We start from the raw sequence: 22,352 nt of genomic DNA, 5'->3' as shown, positions 1-22,352 counted from the left end.
TATGGCGTCCTCCAGACTCGGAGGCCAGTCTTGGGCAAGCATTGTAAAGCATCTCCAGCCCGCTGCCCTAAAAACATTCCAGCGACATACCGTCTGCCACCAAGTAGCAGCCTGCACTCCAAAGCAAGGGGAAACTTGCACCTTGTTGGACTTGAGAAGTTGTGCCTTCTAAAAACCATGTGGTATCCCTACATCATTCGTTCTAGTTTTTTTCTTTCTATGCAGCCCTGGCTGTCCTGGAACTCACTCTGTTGACCAGGGTAGCCTGGAACTCAAGATATTCGTCTGCCTCTGCCTCCAAAATGCTAGGACTAAAAGTGTGCATGCCACACCTGGCTCCTGTCAACTGGAGCTGTCTCAAATGCTTCTGTGGTACTCTTCTTGTTCAAAGTGTGAATCATTCTGCTTCCTTTGTTGTGAGGATTACCACGCCCTGTGTGACGTACGGTTTGGGAACTGAAGCTTAGGGGGTTGAGTAACTTCTAGAAAAAGTTACACAAGACTAAAATGTGGGGCTCAGAATTGCTCACACCCCAGATTAGGGTTCTTTATAGTTTCCTCTATGAAAAAAAAAGCTTGAGGCTGGGAATCAGGCATCTGTGAAAATGCTGATGTAGGGGTACGGTGAGCTTATAGCCTGCTTGTCTTAAGCTTGCTCAAAAACATTTTTTTTCCCTTATGGTCGACTTCCTGAGGAAATATGTGTTCCTAAACAGAAATGAAGGACAGGTAACCAACACAGAGAGATAATCAGTTGCTTTACTGCCAGTGGTCATCTCTGGAGGGCAGTAGTAGACAGGTACTAACTCCCTGACACTGGAAATACACAGGTTTCAAGGGAGCTGCTGCATTACTATACCAAATTCCCACCTAGGACCCCCTCTCTCTCTTCAGCCAGTAACATTAAGTCTTTCCTTAATCTGTGATAAGAAAATAAGAGTTAAGAGTACACATGGACAGACCCATGGCTCCAGCCGCATATGTAGCAGAGGATGTCATTGTCTGGCATCAATAAGAGAAGTCTTTGGTCCTGTGAGGGCCCAATTCCCCAGTATAGGGGAATGCCAGGGCGGTGAGGTAGAAGTGGCTGGGTGGGAAGGAGAGCATCCTCATAGAAGCAGGTGAAGGGGGAATGGGAGAGGGGGAACCAGGAAAGGAGATAACGTTTGAAAAGTAAATACATAAAAATCCAATAAAAATCGTAAAAAAATTTTCATACAAGGTAGATTAAAGTTAAAGTAGGAAAGGCTTTAAATAAACTTGTTTTGCTTTTGAGGCAAGTTCGCTCTCATGTTGCCCATAAGAGGGTAACCTCATGTTGTGTTGCCCAGGCTGCCTCACTCTTGCTTTATATTTGATGACCTTGAGGACTTCATACTTCAGCCTCTCCTTTCTGGCTAGGATTGCAGATGTCTGCCCATGTTCTAGTTTATCTCCTATTGCTGTGATAATCACCATGCCTAAATCAACTCCAGGAGAAAAGGGTTTATTTGACTTACCCTTCTGGTCATAATCATTCCTGAGGAAATTCAGGGCAGTAATTGAGGCAGGGACTATAGAACTGCGGCTTCCTAATCTGTTCCCTGGCTGCTCAGGTAGCTTTCTCTTGGATCCCTTTCAGCCTAGGACTGTAGTGCCATATTGGATTTGGGCCTGGCCACTTTGTAACTGTATGGCCACAAAGTCATGGGATTGTTGGACAGAGGCCTCTCCCATGTATTTACGGCACAGGAAGAAAAGACCAGTAGTAAACACCCGGTGTCTCCACTGCATGACCTCTGCTGAGCCCGGCTGATGCATGTGGAACTGACACACCTGGACCACACCTGGGTGGTGGTCAATTTACTTCTGCCTTTTACTTCCTCAGCCTTTATCCTGGAGATTTAGGCTGGTCTTCTGGGATTTCTCCCTTTTTAATTCAGGTCTCATAGTTGGTCTTTTGTTACCAAGTCACGAGCAGGTAGTCACGAGCCAGGGTTTCCCTCTGTGCTTCCCAGTTATTTTCTACCTGGAGACTTGGGTGTATAAGTGGTGAATAAAGCTACAGGAGTCTCTCTCACTATTCCTCCTCACTCTCACTCTTCTTCCTCACACTCACTCTTCCTTCCTCTCTCTCTCTCTCTCTCTCCCTCTCTCTCTCTTCCTCTCTTCCTCTCTTCCTTTCCTGGCTTGACACGGTAACCTGTGTGTGTGTATGTGTGTTTCTTTCATCCCGTGAGCAAGGCTGTTTATCTTGATAGCCGCTCTTAGCAGCTGCCCTTGGGCTGTTTTAAGTACCAACAGATCCAGTATTTAAAAAAAAAAAAAAAAAAAAAATTTTAATTTAAACAGTGAAAGATTGTTACAAGATTTTAAATTCTCGGTGCCAGGTCGGTGCTGGCGCCGACATAGGACAACCTGCCTAAAGATGGTACCACCCACAGTAGGCTGGGCCCTACATCAATTAGCAGTGAAGAAAATGCTCACAGTCCAGTCTGACTGAGGTAACTGTTCCGTTGAAGTTTTCTTTTCTCGGATATGTCAAGTTGACAATAAAAACTAACCAGCAGCACTACGTTGTCCAAATGATACTCTTGTGTATGTGTGTGTGTATGTATGTATGTATGTATGTATGTATGTATGTATGTATGTATGTTGGGGAGATTACATGTGTATGTGGACGGATGTGCTTCAGGGTATGCACACAGATGTGTGTTGGTGCATGTGCACATGGGTGTGAATGTGCATGCAGGTGCATATATGTGGGTACATATGCATGTAGGTGTACATGCTGTGTAGTTCTGAGGTTTGATATCTGGTGTCTTTCTTAAACAGTTCCCCACTATATACTTGAGACAAGATATCTCATTTAACCCAGAATCCACAAATCCATTAGAGAGGCTGACCAGCAAGCCCCAGGGATCTGCCTATTTCTGCTTTCTAAGTGGTGGATCAAAGGCTTGTGGCACTGCTTTGTATATGAGTGCTGTGGGCAAAGTCAAGCCCTCCCGCTCTGCACACCTTAACAGAGCCGTTTTCTTACCCCTAGCCACAAAACCTTAAATACTGGTAAAATGTAAGAATACCGTGTGGCCTATAGATAATGTTTCTGAGGAATGATTAATAAGGAAAAACATGAGTACAAAATCACCTAGGACCATAATTATACATATATATGTAATTATCTTACCAATTCATGTGTGGGGACTAATAGGTAATGCTTTCAAAGTAGTCAATTAATAGTATAGTTGTAGATTACTTGACTTTTCCATACTCTAATATTCTACAGTAAATCTGTAGTATATATAATTACTTTATATTTTCATTCTGTAAGAAATTACATTTAGTGTTTTGTACGTTGCAGGTCTGTGAGTGGCACATGCTTGCCAAACATTTTACACTGAGCTACCTTGATAGCTCTAACTTTCTAATATGAGACAGGGTCTTGTTAACCTGCCCATGCTGGCCTTCACCTGGATGTATAGTTCAGGTCAGCCTTGAACTTCTAATCTTCTCAGATTAGACTCCCAAATAACTGGGATTACAGGCCTTCACCACCAAGCCCAGCAAATATATGACAATAAAAAACAAACAAACAAACAAACAAACTAAAAATGGCCAGGCAGTAGTAGTGAACGCCTTTAATCCAGCACTTTGTAGGCAGAAGCAGGCAGATCTCAGAGTTCAAGGCCAGTCTAGTGTACAGAGAGAATTCCAAGATAGCTCGAACTACACAGAGAAACCCTTCCTTGAAAAACCAAAAACAAAAGAAAAGAAGGAAAATGAACCTATAAGACTTCCAGGGCTCCTTAATGCAATGGTCCACACAAAATTTGCCTATGATAATAACAAAACTTTTCAGATCCACAGGATAATACAGGAGAATTTAAGCAACCGCAGCTCCTTAAAAGCTCTTTATTTCCAGACTCAAACCTGTTAGAAGGTTCAGTTCCTTCGTCCTGGACCCATACATTAAGAAAAGTACCATTGATATGGCAAAGCCACTTGAACTCAGAAATAATTTACTGCATCCATTATATAAATACTTGCCAAAAATGATGTCCTAGAACAACATAGAGGTGCAAGCATATTCTCGCTGTAGCACATGGGCCACAAGAGTAGAAATGCAGTGAACATAACTTCGATTTCTTAGCAAACATTCTGTATTACTGTAAGAGCAAGAGCCAATGAACCAAGGGTATATAAGTTCCTGCTCATTTAGAAGCAACATTAGGACACAAAGGAATACACTCTGGATTCGAGTAAGTTACCACATTGAACAGCATTAAATCTAATGTTTATTTCCCCCATCTTGTTTTTTAATCTGAAAAGAAAATGCTGTAAGCTTCTGGGTAAGCAAATACTGGAAACACAGCCACCTCTGGGAATCCAGAGTTCTACTGCTCTGGTCCTGACTTCTAGTAATGGTCATTTTCCCGACCCGAGCAAATGTTAAAAGTACAGCGGGTAGCAAGAATAGGCCTAGGGGTTAGAAGCCAGCCGTGACAACATAGAAAGTCCCTCGGTCTCCATGTCCAACTTTTTTTTTTTTTTTTTTTTTTTTTTTGGTTCTTTTTTTTCGGAGCTGGGGATCGAACCCAGGCCTTGCGCTTCCTAGGCGCTCTACCACTGAGCTAAATCCCCAACGCCCATGTCCAACTTTCTAATTAGATGATTAACCCACAACTTTAGGAAAGCTACTACTTTAGGGAGGAAAGCTCATTTCTTCTCACAAACTCACCCTTATTGGGTCTCTGTAAGCTCCTTCCTTATCTCTTCCCTTTTATCTTAAGCTCATTTGTGCAAGTAAGAAAACAGCCTGGGCGGGGTACTTCATCCATACCTGGAATTCTTGAGACAAGTTGTTTATGAAAAGAACTGGGGGCAACACTAACAGTTTCCACGGTTTCTACAGAAATTCAAGAAGCAAATTTAACTTATTTGCCTTACTCACTGTATACAGGCTCGGTTGGAGGTCAGTTAGCACCAATAGTAGGAACCTTAGTTGAACCTTACAGGGAAGCTAGGCAAGTCTGGTGTTGGTAGCGGTTGTTTTTATTTTTAGGTGGCTGTGTGGGTGGGTGTGTACGTAAGCATGTGCTTGCCCTTGTGTTATTAGAGTAAACGAATAAGCATGCCTGATAAATATCCTATGCTAAGCTACATCCCTGGCTTTGGATTTTTGTGAGGGTCTCACTGAGCTGAGATTAGCCTTGAGCTCAGTTTGTCACTATTTAATTAGCAGTTGGCTTCCCTTTTACTCTCAGAATAGCCCTTTCCTCAGCTGAGCGTACTCACTGTCAAGTGCCTTCCTAGGGACCTGTTCACGGGCAATGATGCCCCTCTAAACGAACCGTATGGTACTGGTGATGGCGCCAGACAGAGGCTTCCATCACGACAAATCCCTAATTCTTCTTGTATTCATTTGCTGTTTAAGACTGGGTGGTCAGAAATGTGTTTCCTCACCATCCTCGTGTCCTCACCTGCCTCTCCTTTGTGGGCATTCGACTTTGGCGTGTCTTCCTCCTCTTATAATGACTTAGTCAGACTGTGCTAGGACCCACCCATGTGACCTCATGCCACCTCTAGAGCTCCTTCCTCCAGCCATTTCTCAGTATTCTTAGGAACTTGGGTTGCCATAGACACCAAAATACATGTGTGCTCAGGTCTTCAGGATGGCTCAATATTTGCATAGAACTTAGTCACATCCCCTGACACTTTAAATCATTTCTAGATTAGTAACAATATCGAGCTCACTGAAGATAGATGTCTAACTGCGGTTAGGAAATGGTGACAGGGAAGCAGTTGTGTGTGTTCAACCCATACACACATTCATCAAATATTTCCCATTCAGGATTGATTGAATCCAGGCAGGAGGGTGAGTAAAGTCACTAGACAGACTGCACAGTCACATCTGAGGTACTGGGATCAGGACTTCAATATTACAATTTTAGAGGAGCCTGACTATGGCAGAACATTCCCCTAATAAATAAAGATTCCAGGGACTCAATAGCTGGGTGAGGAGTAAGTGGGACTACCGGGTTGGAGAGGAAGAGGGGAGGAGGAGAAAGAGACGTGGCTTTTGGAAGGAAGGAAGATGGAGGAAGAGAAAGATGATCCAAATTCCACATGGCTTTAAATAACCACAGGTAGCTATGAATATCTTATAAGGAATCAATAATTACAAGACAACTTGTCTTATCTAGGCGGATAGTTTATATCAATATCAATTGGCTGACTTCATTGTGTGGATGCTTTGTGGGGCGAGAATTTACTGATATAAATCTGACTGATAAAATACAACAAGCCTCTAGAGTTTTGATTTTACCTGGTTACAGGGCTTTGTGACAGCTAACCACAGGGGACAGATGGCTGGGAATGTGAACGGAATCCACAGCGAGAGAACCTCGAGATAGGAGGTTATTGCATGGGACTAGCCATGGAGGTGGCAAGACCTCTGGGGCCAGAGAGTAGACATTAGCGTGGGATAGTGCCTTAGTTATGTTTCCAGAACCACACAGCCCCTCTGTCCTTTGCTTTCTGGCCAGATAGTAAAAATGGGATACATTTTCTTCTTTGGTTTACTTATGTGAGACAAATTTTCCAGCTGGCTGCTACTCCAGTGGCCAGCCCTCTAGGGACACAGTGAGGACAGCTTCATCACTGTTCTGTAATGATCCACCAAGTCATGGCTCAACAAAACAGGCTTGGAGAAGCTTCATTCTTCACATTTAACACACAAATACCAACACATATAAGCATGTATACACATAAAATTGTGTCACAATGTTAGAATCTCTGGCTTTGGGGAGATTTTCAAGTCTAGTTGGGAAAATATTGAAAAAACAAACAAACAAACAAAAAGTACAGTCAAACAAAATTCAAAAAACAAGCAAACAAACCAGAGTGGGGACTGGGCGATGGTTCGGTCTGTAAAGTGCTGGCCACACAACCATAAAGAACTGAGTTTTGATCCTCAGCGTTCAAAAAGCTGAGCGTGGTGGTGCATGCCTGAGCACAGTGATGCATGCCTGTAACCCTATCTTCTAGGGGAGAGGCAGCAGAGACAGGTCAATTTGTGGAACTCGGTGGTCAGGAAGATAAGCCAAACCTGAGAGTTCAAGATTCATTGAGAGACCCTGTCTCAAAGGGTAAGGTAGCGAGTAACTGAAGACACCCAAAGTTGTCCTTTGATTTCCCCATGCTCCTGTACTTACAGGTGTACACACACACACACACACACACACACACACACACACACACACGCACACACGCACGCACGCACACACGCACGCAACCCAGCCCTAAAAAAATCCCAAACAAAAATCCTTATTTACAAAGACAAGACTTGTGTTCAGTTTCTACCTATTCTCTCACCTCATTAAAAGTTTGAAGGCAAGCCAGACTGGCTTCAGGCTTGCCTGTGATCCCAGCACTCAGGAGGTAGGAGTAGAACAATAGGGGGAAAGCTCAAGGTGAGTTTAAGGCCAATCCAGGCTACATAAGACCCTGTCTTAAAACCAATTCGTAAGTTTAAAATCAGATCAGGGTCTAGGGGTGTAGCACAGCATCAGAGTACTTGCCTAGCAAGTATGAGCCCTGAGTTTGATCCTCAGTATGAAAAGAAAAATAAAATTATCAGAATACCGTACACAAATTTAAGAGGCAATGAGCACTATAATGTGAAAGGCACAAGCTTTGCGATCGAACTGACCTGGATTCTAAACCCGGTTCAGCGGCAACCTAGCCGAGCCTCTCCTCATCTGCAACTGGAGGATAAAACTTACCTGGCAGTGATGTCTGAAGATGAAATGAGGTATCTGGAAAGGCACGAGCTCAGGCTACCTGCACACGATAGGTACTAAATGGCAGTTCTAACTGTTAAGTACAAGCTCACAGACACCACAGTCATGTTCTTCTTGAGAAAGTACCAAGCAGGCGAGTTATGTGGGTCACTGAAACCTTCACTTAAAATTTACTAGTTCATTAAATCCCAGAGCCTGAGATTTAACTATTTGTAACACTTTGAACGACCTAGAATAAAATCCCTTTATGTAGGCCAGATCCGATCATTTCAGTTTCTGGGAGTTTTGGGTGGAAACTCTGACTCCTGGACGCCATGTGGAGACTCTGGCCTCATGTCAAACCACCTGAGGGTGGTCTGGGAGAGATACTTTTCTATGAAGGGCATGTTTTGTTAGGAAACTCTGTGAAGATTGTAGGGCCCTGGCTGTATCAGAACGTGGCGGCCGCCTCTTTGTCGTCCACAGCGACAGAAGCACAAGGCTTCATCTCTATGAGGGCCCTCAACAAAACAGGCAGCTCTCACAAACAGCTGAATAATTCAGTGTCTCTGTTGCCATCCCCTCCTGACATAATCTGAGTCTGCAGAGGCCATGTCTGTGGCCCTTCTATACTGAATTTATCTCCTCCCCAAGCACTCAACACCCTAGTCACTTTTTTTTTTTTTTTTTTTTTTTTTTTTTTTTTTTATTAACTTGAGTATTTCTTATATACATTTGAAAGTGTTATTCCCTTTCCGGTTTCCAGGCAAACATCTCCCTCCCCCTCCCCTTCCTTATGGGTGTTCCCCTCCCCATCCTCCCCCCTTGCCGCCCTCACCCCAACAATCTAGTTCACTGGGGTTCAGTCTTAGCAGGACCCAGGGCTTCCCTTCCACTGGTGCTCTTACTAGGATATTCATTGCTACCTATGAGGTCAGAGTCCAGGGTCAGTCCATGTATAGTCTTTAGGTAGTGGCTTAGTCCCTGGAAGCTCTGGTTGCTTGGCATTGTTGTACATATGGGGTCTCGAGCCCTTCAAGCTCTTCCAGTTCTTTCTCTGATTCCTTCAACGGGGGTCCTATTCTCAATTCAGTGGTTTGCTGCTGGCATACGCCTCTGTGTTTGTTGTATTCTGGCTGTGTCTCTCGGGAGAGATCTACATCCGGCTCCTGTCGGTCTGCACTTCTTTGCTTCATCCATCTTGTCTTATTGGATGGCTGTATATGCATGGGCCACATGTGGGGCAGGCTCTGAATGAACACCCTAGTCACTCTTAACCACCTCCCAAGAGAACAGTGATATGAACTGGCTATACAGATGCCCTGCTCAACAGACAGCTATGGCTGAAGGAGGAAAGGCTTGGGGCCCGTAGTATACCTGAGTGTTTTATAAAAGGGTGTTTGTTATGATCGCTCTCAAGGGAATGCAGCTATCCAGTAGTCCCTCTAGCATGAATAATGCCAAGGTGTGGCCAAGGCTATGCTCAGCTCACACTGCTATTTAGGGAAGGTAGACTCTGCCCTTTTGTTTTCTTTGGAGCTTAATGATTGCAGGTTATCCTGGAAAAAAGGGAAGGGACAAGACTGCTGATGGCTTAAGGATTAAGAGGACCTGGGTTCGATTCCCAACACTCACATGGGTAGCTTACAACCAACATCCATACCTCCAGCTCCAAGGAATCAGATACCCTCCTCTGACCTCCACAGGCACCAAGCGTGCATATGGTGCCCACACATATATGCAAGCAAAACACTGCTACACACAAAATGTTTTTTAAAAAATTAAAAGGGGGCAGGGGAGCGGAAGCCAGTCCCCAGGAATTTTAGAACAGGGTTCAATCTTGTGTACAACTTGTTAATAGTAACTGGGCTGATGCCCATGGCAATGCTCAATTGTCCACCTGACTACCTGGGCCAGAAAAAACTGAACCACCAGCTTCACCAGAGACTTATGATCCTTTAAAGTTTCTGAAAAGTAAAATGTCTTCCTGGCTGAACTTTCTCAGAGGCCAGCATTACAGCATGGAACTGCCTGTTCTGTGACCTGGATGGTATCTCTATGACACTGTCACTGTGCTCTGGGCACACTGAAAACTTTCATACGCCATCCTCCCGGGTTCACAGGCTTTCCTCTCTCTTTCTTTGCCCCCTTTAAGTGTCCACCACTCTTGGAATTTGTTCAAGGGCAAGAAACTGAAATAAGCACCTCATAAAAGAGATCCAGTCTCTGACAGCAAATGGTCGATAAACAGGCGAGAGACTCTACCTGGAAGGCAGTTAGAAATGCGACAAGATACCATTACATGTGGAATCCCAAAACTAGCCTGTAAGTCCCACCTGCCCAAGGACCAGGTAACTTCCTGGAATTCTGGAAGTTGTGGGTTCTTGGAAAATAACAAGCTTCGTAGGAGAGTACGGTAACCTATAAGTTAATCTTTATAAACCCCTGGGTCACATGTCTTGGGGTCATTCAGCTGGGAATTTCTAGGGAATGCCCTGACCAAAATCCATGTCTTGGTCAGTATTTACTATTTAATAATTCTTGCTTTAAATGTGGCCCAATATGGTGCAATTGGTTTGTCTCCAGTGAATCTCAGCATTAACACATGTCCTGTGAGACTGGCATTAAACAGACGGAAAGGGCTGCTTCTGCATGAGAGCATGGAGCAATGATCTCTTAAACAGCATGAACAGTGCTGGTGCAACTTCCTGGAAAGCCACTCTGGTTTGCTGAATGTAAACATAATCCTCAATCCAGCAATGTCCCTTGTTCACATATAATAAATTATATATGCACATGAACATTAAAAGATGTGCTCAAGAGTATTCATTCTTCCAATGAGCTAACACCGGTAAGAACTCAAATAGCCACCAATAATAAAGTGAAGCCAAGCAGATAGCATTCACACAGCAGTGGAGATGAATGCCTGCAAGAGACAACAACATAGAGGTAACTCACACAGCATTCTGCCATTAAAGAAGGCAGCTGTGCGTGTGTGTTTGGATGTCAGTATTGTGTGTGTGTGTGTGTGTGTGTGTGTGTGTGTGTGTGTGTGTGTGTGTGTGTGTGTGTAATACATGTGTGGAAAGGAAAGAGCCTCCAGAGGAGCCATTTCTGAATCCTTTAGCTCTGGTCCTGGGCTGAGTAGAACAGGAGTGTGCTACGTCTCTAACCTAGATCCCAAACACACTCTACATTTGCTAACTTATCTGTGTTCTGTGTGGTAAGATACTGAAAACACAAGTTATCCCTTACAGCTCTCGGGGCATACTCAGAGGTGTTCAATAAACGCCGATTGATGGATTTCCCCTTAGTTATCAGAACCCTTGCCTTGGTGTTTAGCGTACTTGGATTTTATCAGCATCACCCAGGAGCTGTTAGCACACGGGCCATATTTGTTTACAGGAAAGTCCACGTACATTCCATATTAAAGGAAAAAAAAAATCACAGCTCTCACTGGATGGCAAACAAATGAACTACGTTTTTTGAGCACTGAACTAAAATATGAAATTATACTGTCTCATTTTACAGGTGGCCTATTCTTAATTTAGATAATAAATCACCAAAATAGTAAGTTAATTTGTTTCTGTTATAAAAGACATTAAACATGGGATATAATGACGGGGAGTGTATCTCAGGGTTTTCACACTTGCCTGGCATGAGCGAGACCCTGGGTTGTTCTCCAAAACTAACTGATTAATCACCTAATTAAAGATGAGAAGATTTTAACTGACCATGGAAAATACCTCTAACGCCAGCAGTCTGGAGACAGGTGCAGGAGATCTGTAGGTCAAGGCCAGCCTGGGCTATGTAGTGATGCCCTATCCCAAAAGCAAACAAAAGTGATTATAGACACGCACTTATCACAAATATTTCCCTTTTCCCCTAACTCTCGAATGGTGTTGACACACTGGTGCTTATAAACAGGTTGGCCTACCTCACTACAGTTCTGAAGAGGCTAAAGGACGATGTTATTAGCCTCTGTTCCTCCCTCCCTCGTGTCTCTCCCTCGCTCCTCTCACCTTTGCCACCAACAGAGCTTCACTACATAGCTCAGTCTGCTTTCATGAGCTCCCTCTTCCTCAACAACCTTCCAAGTGCTAGAAGCCTAGGCGTGAACCACCGGGCTAACTTATAGCTTTGATTGTCGTTGACCACAACAATTGATTGTCGTTTAGATGCTTGTCCTAGTTTGCTGCTCTGTGAGTGTGATAAAATGTTGACCAAAAGCAACTCAAAGAAAGGGTTTATTTCATATTATAATCTATCATCATCGAGGCAAACCAAGGTAAGAACTCATTATCACTCAGCTACCTTCTTTCTGTAGCCACAAACCACCTGTCTGGGGATTGTACCACCCACTGTGATGGTGTCCCCCTACATCAATTAGCAATTAGAAAATGGCCCACGGACATGCCTATTAGACAATCTGATGGTGACAATTCCACAGGTGAGCTTCCCTCTTCCCAGGAGTGTCAAGTTGAAGCTACCCATGTCCTTCTGAACTCTCCCAATACTGACTGGAAATACCAACTCATTTAAGAGTTGTTCTTCCTGGGGTTGGGGATTTAGCTCAGCGGTAGAGCACTTGCCTAGCAAGCACAAGGCCCTGGGTTCGGTCCCCAGCTCCGAAAAAAAGAAAGAAAGAAAGAAAAAAAAAAAAAGAGTTGTTCTTCCTGTCAATATAGACCACTCAAATGTACACCCAGTATAGCCCACAGGAAAGAGGTTTCTAGTCAACACCTAGAAATCCTAGCATGTGTCTTGGGGAGCTACATCCTGTTTAGAAGGCATTTACAGCTCTGGAATGAGGACCATGGTTCCCTAGGGGGATATCCTGCTACATTAGCCTGCTGTGCACTGCCCTTTGCCAATTGACTGTATGCCCACAGACATATGCTGAAGAGGACTGGTTGGTTTTATTCTGTAAACATAAAAAAAGGAAAAGATCAAAGAAGCTGGTTGGAAAGGATGATGTCTATAGTCTGTTCCAGTTCAAAACTTCCTTGATCTTTACGGCTCTTTTTTTTTATTATAAAAGATGTAGGAGAATATCATTCAGTCTTAAGAAGGAATGAAATCAGGGCTGGAGAGATGGCTCAGTGGTTAAGAGCACCCAACTGCTCTTCCAGAGGTCCTGAGTTCAATTCCCAGCAACCACATGGTGGCTCACAACCATCTGTAAAGAGATCCGATGCCCTCTTCTGGTGTATCTGAAGACAGCTACAGTGTACTTATATATAATAAATGAATAAATCTTTAAAAAAAAAAAAAAAGAAGGAATGAAATCCAAATACTTGATGTAGTATGGATGCAATTAACCTTGAAGATCCTTTGCTAATAAGTCCACCCTAACATACAAATATTTCATTTAAAGGAAGAACCTATAGTAGTCATGCTTATAGCAACAAAGGAAATGGCGGTCACCTGGCTGGGAAGAGAGAATGATGTGAGATTATTGTTGAATGAGTTCTAGTTCTGCAGATGGGCAGTGCTATCAGCTACACACTGCTACACAAAGTTGTGAATGTTCTTGATGCCAAAAATGTAGGGAGGGAGGGCACAGTAGTACACACATTTAATCTCAGCAAGAGGAACTCAGAGGCAGGCAGAGTTTCAGGCCAGCCTTGCTAACAAAATAAGACCTTGCATATATATATATATATATATATATATATATATATATATATATTTATATTTCTATTTATATATATGTGTGTGTGTGTGCGTGTGTGTTAAACAAAGAACATCGTTGTAGGTCTCAATGCTGATTTTGCATAGCAATTACACTGATTTCTAATAGACCATGTGTTCTGTTCCCTGGTGTAGTTATGAGCGAAGGGGTTAATAGATAAGATGAGGGCAGGAAGTGCTTTACTGAGGCACTTCCTGGAGCACCATATTCCTCTGAAGCTGATAAATGCCTTCTAAACAGGATGCACACTCCCTCTCCCCAAGATACGTGGAAGAGGTTGTCAGCAGCGGCTGATTTTCATTCTGTAGGACATGTTCGAAGAGATTTTTCCCCCACCAAAACTGAATCTGGAAAGGATTATTCATTATTCAAACCTTAGGACTATTAGAAACCATAAACTGAAAGAGTGCTTTAAGGAGTTCTCTAGATGATGATGGCGGTGGTGGTGGTGATTTCGATGATGACAACTTGAACCAAACACCTCTCCCCAAAGCTGCAGGTAACCATTTGGCTCCCAAGAGCTATTGCCAGGCCTAGCAGGAGAGACCCCACATTCCTTGTTCTTCACTTCCTAGAGCCAGGTGTTTATCTAAACAACTGTTTCAAGATAAGGGAGAGCGCAACACAGAATTCCACCGAATTATCAGCAAAGGAACTGATAAGAGGACATTTACAGCAACATTGGTTTAAAAAGCTCAGAGCACCAAACAATATGCCTGGCTCATTAAAGCCACAGAAATACCCAAAGAAAATACCCTTGCATTCCTGCTAACTTCAAACATAAACTGCTTAATATTTATCTCCCAGATCTCATTTTCATTTTTATTTTCCCTACTTTCTATTAATGAGGCTTACAGTCACTCATATTTCTTTTTTCATTTGTGTTTTTTAAGACAGGGTTTCTCTGTGTAACCCTGGCTGTCCTGAACGTCACTCTGTAGACCAGGCTGGCCTCCGACTCAGAGATCTGCCTGTCTCTACCTCCCAAGTGCTGATACCATCACCACTTAGCTACCGCTCATATTTCTAACACGGGCTTTTTTTCATTCTTATTACAAACTGGGGTTGCATACAAGTCCTATAAATTCTGAGGAGTTGAGTACAGGTCAATTCTGGAGTTTGGTAGTTCAACTCCTCATTGGAAAGGCTTCTAACAGGGCTGGGGACCCAGTCTGGAGAGGTGGAGCATCAGCTCAGGGATCTGGGTTCTCTTCTAGGGGGATTGGCTCTTCTAGAGTTTGATTTGAAGCACCCATGTGACACATAACTGTCTAACTCCAGTTCCTGGGGCTCTGACACTCTCTGTGGCTCCCTGAGCATCAGACTTGCATTGGTGAAAACACACACACACACACACACACACACACACACACACACACACACACACACACAGGTCAGTATTCATATGTTGTTTTCTAACAAAATCTCAATCATTCGATTTTACCGATGAAGGCTTGGGAGTCAGATACTGGGGTAAAAGCCTGCTAGCTCAGAGAAGCAGAGAGAGCATCCAGCTGACCTTCCTCCTCAACCAGCATCCCAGAAGGAATGCTTACTCTCACACCATCACAAAAACCCTCTTTCAAACTGCATGCCCCTCCCTTCTACTTCCTGTGAGTCTCTATCCGTCCTCCTGACTCTCTCTTACTTGCTATGGTTTTTTTCTTAGTAATCCTGTGTTCGCTCCCTGTCAACTGGTTGCTTGCTCTGCCTCTTGACCTACTTTGGATGACTTTATTTAATCCTGTTTACAATATTCAAGCAGAAAACTCTTGGATTAGAGGTGTGTTCTAAGGCTGAGCCACGCTACAACTAAATACAGTTTTTTCCAGTGAATAATACAATCTTGGGATTCACAGTGCGATCAAATGCAACACTCAAACACATAAGAAAAATATATATATATAAGCTGATAATAAGGAGAAACTAGGGCATCACCTTTTACCAAGCTATGTTTTTCCTAAGCACAATTAAGATTTAGTCATTAACTGGTATTAACTGTTAGTCTTATTTATACCAATGGGAAGCTTACCACTGTCACTTACTTAAAGCATACATTTAAACAGATGATTAATTTAAGAGATCTAAAATATTCAGCTCTAAGTCTGGCATGGTGGCCCTCACCTTTAATCCCAGCACTTGGGAGCAGAGGCAGGTGGATCTCGGAGTTGGAGGCCAGCATGGTATACAGAGTGAGTTCCAGGACAACCAGAACTACACAGAGAAACCCTGTATCCAAAAAACAGAAAAGAGAATTTAGTTGTTTGAGGTTAAAACCAGCATGCAATTAATCTCCCTTTCCAACAATGGAGGAAAAAAGGAAGAGAGGAAAGGAGGGAGGGAGAGGAGGAAGGGAGGAGAAAAGCAAAGAAAAAATCAGATACATTCTCCATTGTGATAATCAACCTTAATAGTTAGATGTTATTATTCTATATTGTTTGTTTTAATATATAAATGGCCACTTTATGGTCAAATATAGTTTTTTTGACAGGTTGGTAAGTCAATTTAGCGAAAGATATAAATAATTTGAAACTTCATGCTGATTTCCTTCTTCCATCAGAAAGAGGTGACATGCATCTGCCATGTGATAATAAGTATTGGTGCAATGTTTTGCCATGGACTACTGGTCACTGTAAACTATAGATGCACTTATTAACTGTGCATTAAGAAGGAGGTCAGGGGCTGGAGAGATGGCTCAGTGGTTAAGAGCACTGACTGCTCTTCCAGAGGTCCTGAGTTCAAGTCCCAGCAACCACATGGTGGCTCACAACCATCTGTAATGGGATCTGTGTGTGTAATTGTATACAAAAAATAAATAAATCTTTAAAAAAAAAAAAAAAAGAAGGAGGTCAGGAAGATGGCTCCCTTAGTATCGTGTCTGTTGTGCAAGCATGGGGAACTGAATTCTAATTCTTGGTTCCCACATAAAAAGCTGGGCTTGCCTATATTTCCAACACTGGGAGCAGAGGGCTCCTAGGACCTGTAGCAAGTGTCACTGAATTGGGGAGCTCAGGTTCATTGAAACCCTGTCTGAAAAATTAAGTTGGAGCAGAGTTGAAGATGTCACCTGAAGTCAACCTCTGGTTTCCATGAATAAGCACACACACTGGGACATTTACATACAGATATACCACACCATATACACACATACATAACACCAACAATAGAGGATTCAATAATCAGAACATCTCTATGATCCTAGGACTTTGGAGGGGAAAGAAGAAAAAAGGAGAGTCAGTTCAAGACCAACCTCAGCTCTATGGACTATATAAGACTATCTTTTTAAAAATCCATTAATAGAAAAACTTAATAATATGAAAAAGACTTGATTAACATGGCATACATCATGATGGAAATGAAATCACCAAAATATGTTTACAAACACACATTTACAACAATGTGTATTCAATCACCAGAATAATGAGACATGTAGGTTTCTTTTTTTTTTCTTTTCTTTTTTTTCGGAGCTGGGGATCGAACCCAGGGCCTTGCGCTTGCTAGGCAAGCGCTCTACCACTGAGCTAAATCCCCAACCCGACATGTAGATTTCTTAAATGGGTGATATTATATAAATAAATATTATATAAATGAAACCACAGTTTTATTAAAGAACATTTTATATAGCTGAAAGATTCACCTTAGCAACAGTGAGTTCTCTCCTGCTTTTTGTCATTGCTAATCCTTTTAAAAAGTTATCATCATTGTCTATTTTGATTTTATTTTTGAAATTATGACTTGTAAAGTACTGAGTTGTGGGGTACAGATGTAGCTCAGTCAGTAAGGTGTGTCCCAAACACGCCTGGAGCCCTGGGATCCCTCCCTAACCTTACACAATAACCTAGGTGGTGGCACACGCCTGTAATACCAGCACTGGAGAGGGGAAAACAGGAAGATCAAGCTCAAGGTCACCTGCCTAACAAGGTTTGAGTCCAATCTTGGATACCTGAGATCCTAACTTTCTAACTAAACACTAGAATGAAACTACCAGGTTGTAACTGAGTATTTTTTGTGTATGTTTGTGTATGTGGTTCAGTGTTTGTATATGCATTTATGTGGAGGCCCAAACTGAAGTTTGGTGCATGCATCCTCATTTTCCATTTATTTATTTTTTTTTAAGATTTATTTATTCATTTATTATATATGCACTGTTTATGATACACCAGAGGAGGGAGGCTCTTTAGCCATGGTCAGAATGGTTGTGAGCCACCATGTGGTTGCTGGGAATTGTTTGGTGGCTTTCTCCATCCTCCAGCCCTCATTTTATTTTTTTTTTGTAACAGGGTCTCTCGCTGAACCTGGAGCTCACCACAACTACTCTAGCTAGTTAGCCTGTCCTAAGAATCCACGTCTGCCTGCTGAATGCTGGGAGTACTAGAGGAAGACTATGCCTACCCACCTTTTGTATGGGTTCTTGGGACATGGTATACTTCATTCAGCGAGCCATGCCCCGCCCCCCTCTGTCTAGCCTTCTACTCTCATCTTCCTTCCCTTCCCTGCCGGTCGGCTCAGGCATTGTTAGTAAACAGCTATGTTTAGGAAACACAGCTCCACACTAATTATGAGAAACAGGAAGCAACACTTTTATTTCCAAACTAACCCAGACGAAAGCACAACATTGAGTCCTTCTGACTTCATTAGGAGTCATTAAATGTATTTGGTAAAAAACCAAAAGTATTTTAACGAGGACATTTATACAAGGACTCCCACCTGGGAAAAGTTCACATATGTGCCATTCTTTAAAATGAAAGATGTTTGTTTCTAATTGGTTACTTATTTATCTTTTAAGCAGTTTTGGTATAACATGAAATAGAGTAAGGCATCTTTTTTTCTAACTATTATTCAAGGTCAAAGTAAAAAAGGAAATGCCTATATAATGATTTACCTTTATTGCCTGTACCGTCTGCGCCTAAAAAGAAATGATCATTTTTCTCTCCAATTACTCCAAGTACAATTATAATCTGAATATGCAGTGATGAACTTCACACTACAGAGCCTGAGTCTAAGGTGCAAGTGGTGACTTAGTTCAAGAGCTTGCAAAGAAGAGGAGTTAGTCTATCCCAAGAGTAAAGTGTAGCTTTATGTCTTACGCAATCCTCTTCATGCTTAAAAGCAAGCTGCAAAGGAATTAGAAAAGTCCTTTAAATTAAAGTAAGTTCTTAAAACAGCAAACGGCACGTGCGGGGGTTAAAATGGGCTTCCCGTTGCCTGTATTTTCCTCTTCATTCTGTACTTTTAGAGGCCTGCCTGAGGTCATCTAGCTAGTTCATCAGTCAAAAGTAGTCCCAGGGGGTTGTTTTCTTCCTTAGATTGTTACCAGGTAGGTGGGCCTAAGTTTTATCAACTGACTGAAACTGGGAATTAAGGGCAAGGAGCCAAAAAGAAAAAAAAAAAGTTTCATTCTGCACATGGGATACATATGAGTCCTGTCTGCACTGCCTCGAGCAGCAGTGCTTTTGAAGTGAACGCCCTCACACAGTGGGCAAACGTCCACGTGTTCCAGTCCTCGTTTTAAGGACGGAAATCTCCAGAGTACACACCAAGCTTGTTAACGTGTGTTCCCAGGGTTTTCTTTCACATCTCATGACTGACAGTCAATATGATTTTACCAAAGCCAGGATAGGTAGTTTAGGTGACATCCTTCAATGCTGTCCACAGCAACTGCCTAGGCACGGCTCACAAAACCACACTTCAAAATATAGAAAGAATTACAAGCAAAGAGGTTGAGGTTATCTAAATATTCTCCCTGTTTGTTTGGTTTTTTTGTTTGTTTGTTTGTTTTGTTTTTCTTTTTTCCGGAGCTGGGGACCGAACCCGGGGCCTTGAAGCTTGCTAGGCAAGCGCTCTACCACTGAGCTAAATCCCCAACCCCATCTCCCTGTTTGTTTAGTCCACACCCATCCAATGGGTCTCTAGAGGCAGTCAACACGTACCCATGCTAGAAGCATCTCTCAAGCAAAATGCTCCCCTACTCCGTGACAGCTATGCCACCTACCCTTAGAACCTGGGCCTCTGCTTTCACCATTCTCAGATCAGCTCATTCAACCTAGAGGCCAGTAGTAGGACGGGAAAGAACCGAGCAGCGGAAGAAAGTTACTTGCTACTCTGCTGGCGATCGCTTTCTTTCGGCGGCTTCTGCAGAGCTAAGAGGGCGGCGTGATCCGCGAGCTGAGCCTCTCGGTTCGGGGATCGGGCTCTGTGTGGGTGGGCATCGCCAGGCCGGAGAGGCCTCGCTAGGGCTACCCCATACCTCGCAGGCCCAGGCGCGGAAGCCAGGCGCCTTCGGCCGGAGACTGACTCACCTGCCCTCCGCAGTGGCGATGGAGCGCGCGCCGCTCGCGGGGACCCAAATGCGCGGAGGTGGAGACGCTGGACACCAGGGAGGGGTGGCGAAAGCAGGAAAGCGGATTACTTAAGAGGGGATGCGGAGCCCCGAAGGAGGCTACAGTCTTTCCCGGAGAAACGGAAGAAGCGGAGGAGGGGCGAGAAAGAAGGAAGGGAGTGCCAACGCCTGGAGGTGGTCGCACTGGGACCCGGCGCAATCTTCCTTTGGCAGGCACAGCCGGCGGGCGAGCGGCCGGGAAAACCGCGGAGGTCACCGCAGCGAAGGCCGGGAGGCGCCCTGCCTCTCTTGGCTCCAGTATTGCAGCCCAGTTTCTGCCAGGTCCTGGCCCCGCCTCTTTCCCTGGTCGGGTGGCCTCCTGCTTCTGGAGCGGGAGAGGGCATCCCACGCCAGCCAGAGTCTGACGTCCAGGAGGTCACAAGTGAAGCGTGGTCAATTTATGTGAGAGGGTCAGAAAGCTCAGAGTTGCTTCATCCACACAGTTCATGTTGTGCGTTGTTTCTCCAGAACCAGTCACAAACTCTTTGAGAATCTTCCTCCTCTATTCATTCGAACCCTTGGTGTTATGGGTTTCACAGATGGTTTGAAGATGTGAAGTTGGACTTCTCGTTAGCGATGCTCTAATTCCCCTGTTCTAACAGAAGCGTCTAGGTTGCTGCTTGTTCGTTTAGCCAAAGCAGTGTCTTCTGGACTTATGCTTTATTAGCTGTGGGTCAAGGCCCAGCCAGGCAAGAAGCACATCTTAGGTGGGAAACTCATCTCTCGGTGCAACCCTTTAAACTAATCCTCCGCGTGCCTTAAGGATATAGTTGGGAATGGTAGGTGGAAATGGGAATGGGTGGTGATGGATGAAGGGCAGCGAGGGTGGGAATTTTAAAAGGGCAACATTCAACTTTGGGATAGAGAGCCTCAGAGTCTCTGAGTGCACTGGGCCCTTCTGTTCTGGTGAGATTTATCCACCGGCTTCCCTACAATTTATTCTATGGCTGGGACTGGGAAGCTCTTCAATAGTCCTAGCTAGCCGGCTTTCTCATCAGCCTCTTCCCAAGCTGCCATTTATCCCCAGCACCGTGATGGCAACTCTCAAAAAATCAAGAAACTATTAGGAAGGACAGAAGCTGCGGTAGTATTAATCTACTCTGAAAAAAAGTTTGTAGTTCAAAATGTTTCTGTCTCCCAGCTACAACTCAGCTCCTGGAGGCGCCCCACCCACTCCCATTCCCCATCCACCTTTCATTCACTCACAGGTTCAGCGGGTTCAGCCTTCTTTCTCACTTTTCCTCCCCCTGCCCCTGAAAGAGTCACTTTATAACCCCTGCTGGCTTCAAATTTGCTATCCTCCTGCTTCTGCCTTCTGGGTGATGGGAGTACAGATGGGTGCCATCATGCCTATCGTATTGTCCTTTAGATCCATTCTCTTAAGTCCATTCTTGGTGTTACTGCTGTTATTAATTATTAAATCATAATATAAAATCAAAGAATAATGCAAAATCGAAGAATGATATAAATATGACATTTAGGATACCTAGATGGGAATAGATTTGTATCTAGGAGCAGAACTGGGGAGGGGGGTAGAGTAGGAGCTACGAATCTAGCCCATTTCTCCCTGCAGCTGCAGAAACCACCCTACAATATATGTCCCACTGGGACTCTTGCTTGCCCACCCCTACAGTGACACACTTCCTCCAACAAGGCCACACCGTCTAATAGTGCCACTCCCTATGGGCCAAGCATTCAAATATGTGAGTCTATGGAGGTGGGGGTGGGAAGAGGAGAAAACCTAACATCAGAGTAAAATAAAGAAAAAATATTTAAAATTTGTAATCTATAAAAGGTTTGCGAGTAACATTCTCATTTAGAAAGCGATCTTATGAGTAGAATGAAAATGTTCTGTCCCCAAAGTGGCAAATGTAAGTTAGTTAAATCATGAAAGAAAAAACTACTAATGACCAAACATTATTAAGGGAAGTGAAACCTTGAATGATTCACTAACAAGTTGGTTGAGAAAAAATAATATTCAGAAGGTGTGGTTTGGGTCAGCCACTCATAGGGGGGCAAATCGTAGCAACTGACAAAGTTTATGTATTACCGAGAAGGGCATGAATTGGCTCAAGGATTCTGAGGAGAGTTTGGTAATAAAAAAGCCTCACAAATATTCACACCCATTGACTAAAAATTACACTTCTGGGGATTTATAATAGAGAAATGCTTCATGCCAGAGGTTAACAAACTTTTCTTGTGTGTGAGAGAGAGGCTAGATGATAAATACTTTACATCTTAAAGACTACTTTTGTCTCTATTGCTTGTCTTTCCTATGTGTGCTGTAAAAAACAAAAACAAAAACAAAAACCAACCTAAAATTGTAAAAAAAAAATTGTTTACAGGTTGTACAAAACAGGTCAGTGGCCTGAAATTGGCTGGAGGGCCAAGAGGACAGTGTGAGCAAGTCTAAGAGGCAGTATAGTACATGTGCTTGCTAAGGCCAGACACCAGGTGAAATGTCTGAGAAATGGAGAGTGCACGGTATTTATAAACTGTATCAGTTGGGGTTCTC

The 22,352-nt window shown here is 43.5% G+C and overlaps 1 protein-coding gene across 3 annotated transcripts in view; it reads right to left on the bottom strand.

Annotated features, from left to right (window-relative positions):
- Positions 1–20,106, bottom strand: part of Inpp1 (inositol polyphosphate-1-phosphatase) — a 31,877-nt gene extending 11,771 nt beyond the window's left edge. For 2 of the 3 annotated variants that reach the window (XM_032901076.1, XM_032901079.1), the window contains exon 1: positions 19,758–20,106. The gene's annotated coding sequence lies outside the window, so the exon portion shown is untranslated. Of the gene's footprint in view, positions 1–19,552; positions 19,577–19,757 lie in introns of those variants that run through there. The other variant, XM_032901077.1, reaches the window with a different exon arrangement.
- Positions 20,107–22,352: the final 2,246 nt, after the last annotated feature.

Source organism: Rattus rattus, chromosome 4 (assembly GCF_011064425.1).
Source record: "Rattus rattus isolate New Zealand chromosome 4, Rrattus_CSIRO_v1, whole genome shotgun sequence".
Taxonomy (NCBI): Eukaryota; Metazoa; Chordata; class Mammalia; order Rodentia; family Muridae; genus Rattus; species Rattus rattus.
This window is presented reverse-complemented; position numbering and strand designations above follow the sequence as displayed.